Below are 4,525 nucleotides of genomic sequence, written 5' to 3'. Positions count from 1 at the left end.
AAAAAAATTCAGAGTATCTGTGTTACAAAAATTTTCAAATTTTTTTTTTGAAGTATTGGATACGAATATGATACAAGTATGATACGTGGATACACATGTCGAATATGGCAAATTCGGTATTGTTGACTTTCTATAGGTTGATCAGTCGGATACACCTCAGACACCGGAGGGATACATTTTTCCAATATGTTTGGGTGGAATTGTAAAAAATTAAATGTTTAAGGGGTGAAATCAAAAGAAATTGAACTTTAGGGGACTAATTAAGAAATAGCTGAAAACGAATTGGGCTTAATTAGCCCTAGCCCTGTGTCTATGTCTCAGAAAAATTCATCGACCTTCTTCTTCCTCTCATCATCACGCAACTTCATCTTTGTCACCATTAGAAACTCGCCGGTAGTCGCCGCGCCACCACCCAAGCTCATCGGTCACCGCCGCGGTGCCTCCCAAGCTCCACAACCCAGAGGTATGTTATCACCATTCATTCTTTCTATTTTACTTTCCAAAATTGTCAATGGTAAAAGAGATAGGAAGGAAAAAGAGTGTTGCTTGAACTTTTCCTGTACAACTTTTCTCCAACGAACAATATTATTGTTTCTTGATGAGGTAAAGTGGTGGATGATTCTTGTTTGAAGAGGAAAAAATTGGGGTTGGATTTTTAAATAATAAAATTTTATAAATTAGTATTGATGCTTTTCAAGGAATTTGTTGTCTATTCATGGGGTTTCTAATTTTTTTTTTTTGTGTGGATCAAAAATAAAAAATATTATATATATATATATATATATATATATATTATTGTGATTAATTGATAGATATTTTTAATAATTTTTAATGGTTGATTTGAACACACATGAGAAATCAAATTCATTGTATCGTATCTTTATATGTATAGACTTATATGATAAACTTTATGGATTTCAAAATAATTGATTCTAATCCACTGTCAAATTATAATCTCATTCACTTCTGTAAAAGTGCTCAATTGTTCCCTATACAGAATCACCACAACTATAGACTTTTAAATATTATTTTAAAATTATCTTCTTGGTTGATATTTATTGTTATGTTTTTGTTATTTTAGCTTAATTTACAATGAAAAATTTTCAAAATGAGTGTATTCAAGGATATTTATGATAATTACCCTCTGTGAAAATTTGTTACTAAGATTGAAAAGGGAACCTGGGGAAGTAGGAAATGTTACTTGGTCATGTAATATCTATACTGAAGTGTGCAAGGGATTGTACTCAAGGGTGAAAGTTCACCTACTAAAAATCAAAGGCTTTAGAATTGTTAGTTGTGCGGCAATTACAATATATTAAATAAAGCATATGCACCAACTTGTGGATGACACATAATTGAGAAAGAAGAATGCTAAACCAAAAGAAATTTCATTGCATTCATCAGTTACATCATCGAACATGTTTTCAAAAATGTCATGCCGTAGTAATTTTTCTTTGCAAAGTGATGATCTAACAAAGAAGAGGAAAGGAACACTTGACCCTCTTAAATAAGCTTTTAACTTGAATGCTAGAGATGAGCTACATTCTGAAATTGTGAGGTTGTTTTACACTGGGGATTATCTTTGAATATTGCTTTCAATCCTCATTACGTTGGTGCCTTTAGTATGGCTATTCAATGAATGATTCTAGGTTATCTTCAACCAGGATACAATTTATTGAGAACTACACTCCTTCAAAGAGAAAAGGCTCATATTGAAAAGACATTGGAGCCAACAAAAGCTACTTAGAAACAAAAGAGTGTTAGTATTTGTAGTGATGGGTAGTCGGATGTACAAAGAAGACTGCTTATCAATATCATGGTCGTGCGTAAAAGTGATCCTATGTTTCTAAAGGCAATAAATTGTGAATGTGAGTACAAGATAAAGTTTTCATTTCTAAGTTGCTCATGGACATCATAAATGAAGTGGGGCATCAGAATTTGTTCAAGTGGTCAGTGATAATGCTCCCGTATACAAAGTCACGGGGTTACTTGTTGAGGCAAAGTCCCGCACATATGTTGGGCATCTTGTGTTGTTCACACTCTGAATCTTGCCTTGAAGAATATTTGTGCACCGACTAACTCTGCACAAAACAAAGAAGCCTTTAAAGAGTACAAGTGGATGACAAAAGTACAAGCGATGCTTTAATGATCAAGAATTTTATAATGAATCACAATATGAGATTATCAATGTTCAACGATAATATGAACTTGAAGATGCTCTCACTTGCAGATACTCGATTTGCTTCCACAATCATTATCCTTAAAAGGTTCAGGCAAATCAAGAAATATCTTAAACCACAGTGATTAGTGAAAGATGAGATCTGTACAAGGAGGAGGATGTGGTGAAGGCTAGAGTAGTAAAGTATAAAATATTGGAAGACCAATTATGGGAAAAATTGATTATATACTTTCTTTCACAAATCCGATTTATAGGATGCTAAGGGTGTTAGAATGTGTACTAAAAGTTTAGCATTTTGTATTAACATTCATTTTGAAATAAGAATCACATTGGTCAAATGTCTACATTTGTGCTAAGTGTAATTGTCCATTTAATTTATATTGCAGATAACATGGTGTGAGATGACACACAGAAGATAATATTATCAGTTCCTTATAAATTATAAATAGTAGCTCACAACCAAGATGGAATGAAACAAACCATTGGAGTGGTTATAGTGTAATTTGGTATTAGTTTATCTTGACTATAAAAATACACTAGTACACTATGAGTGTATTGAGCAGGACCATTTGAGGTAGTTTCTTTTTATACTGACTACATAAAAGAACAAAACCTCTGTTATTATGGAAGTGCGTACTCTTAATCATGATATAATTGTTGGTGCAACCTTAGGTCAAGGTTGACCTGGTTGACCCGACTCGAGTTGACGTGACTCGAGTTGTATTTTGATGTTTGACTTGGGAAGATTGTCGGTGCAACCTTAGGTCAAGGTTGACCTAGTTGTGTTGCATGTTGATGTTTGACACTCGTGAGAGAGTTCTATTCTTGATGTGGGACAAGAATAGATGTTTGGGAGATTATTGATGCAACCGTAGGTCAAGGTTGACCTGATTCGGGAAAAGTCCAAGTATGAAGACTTGGCACGGAAAAGTCCAAGCAGGGAGCTTGGCACGCGAAAAGTCCAAGTATGGAGACTTGGCACTGGAAAAGTCCAAGTATGGAGACTTGGCACGGGGAAAGTCCTAACTGGGATGTTAGGCAGGTGGAAAGTCCTGGTGAGTGAGGTGAAGGTGGAAGTTCTGGTGAGTGAAGCCGGGCATTCGGGAAAATCCTGGTGAGTGAAGCCGGTGAAAATCCTAGTGAGTGAAGCTAGGTGAATGAGAAAGTCCTAACTGGATGTTAGGCAGTGTGGAAAGTCCTGGTGAGTGCCAGGCGGTGGGAAAGTCCTGGTGAGTGAAGCCAGGCAGTGAGAAAGTCCTAACTGGATGTTAGGCGGTGTGGAAATCTGGTGAGTGAAGCGGTGAAAGTCCCGTGAGTGAAGCCAAGGAAAATCCAGATGGATCGGGGATGATCGGACTTGGTGTTGGAAAGTCCAAGTAGGTCAAAGGATTGACCGGACACTTGGCGGGGAGTTCTAGCAGTCAAGGGAGTGACCGGATGCTTGGGATGAAGTACCAATAGGTCAAGGTTGACCGGATATTGGTTTGGAAGTCTTGGAACTTGGTTTGGGCAAAAACCAAGCTCGGATCGGTCACCGGACCGATCCGGTGTCTATGTTTGCTCGATCGGTCGGTGACCGATCGATATCGAAACTCTGTTGATTCTTGATCGATCGGTGGCCGATCGCCAGCAACGAAAAGCAGTTGATCGGTCCACGCCGATCGGTCCTGATCGGTCTGTGGACCGATCAGAGACGAGCATCGCGAGAAGGGGAAAGGAAGGGGATCGGTCTGTGAACCGATCCACCTCCTCTCTGATCGGTCCACAGACCGATCAGAGACGATCCACCTCTTCCCTGATCGGTCTGTAGACCGATCAGAGTTCTAGCCGTTGCGACGCAACGGCTAGTTTCTTCGCTGTTTCTTCTTCGCAGGTATAAAGGGGCTGAGGGATTCTACAGGGTTTCTTCTTCTTCATTCTGGAAGTACTCTTCTGCCTGAAGCTTCTGCTTCTTCTTCTTGCTGAGCTTTGTTGAGCTCGTTGGGTGCTAAAGCTTCGCGTGAGCTTCTTCCTGTTGCTGGTTTTCTAGCTAGGCTTGAATCCGAGAAGCTGCTGCTTCACCAGGGTTCCTGCTGACTTCAAGAAGGCAAGCAAGTGTTGTTTACATTTCTGTTCTTGTTTTCTTGTTCCTATTTGTACTCCTATTGCTGTTGCAAAGATTGTGGTGAGGTTTCTCCACCCACAAGGAGTATCTTTTAGCCGGGTTTCCGGGGACTCATCCACCGACGGATTGGTAGGCTTCGTCCACCTTACGGACACGCCGAGGAGTAGGAGTTCATCTCCGAACCTCGTTATATGGTTTGTATTTCTTCTCCTGTTTTCTTTCTACTTTGTATTTCCGCTGCG

The sequence above is a fragment of the Zingiber officinale genome, chromosome 5B, assembly GCF_018446385.1.
Source record: "Zingiber officinale cultivar Zhangliang chromosome 5B, Zo_v1.1, whole genome shotgun sequence".
NCBI classification, from domain to species: Eukaryota; Viridiplantae; Streptophyta; class Magnoliopsida; order Zingiberales; family Zingiberaceae; genus Zingiber; species Zingiber officinale.
The sequence above is the reverse complement of the archived record's forward strand: the minus strand, read 5'-3'. Positions refer to the sequence as shown.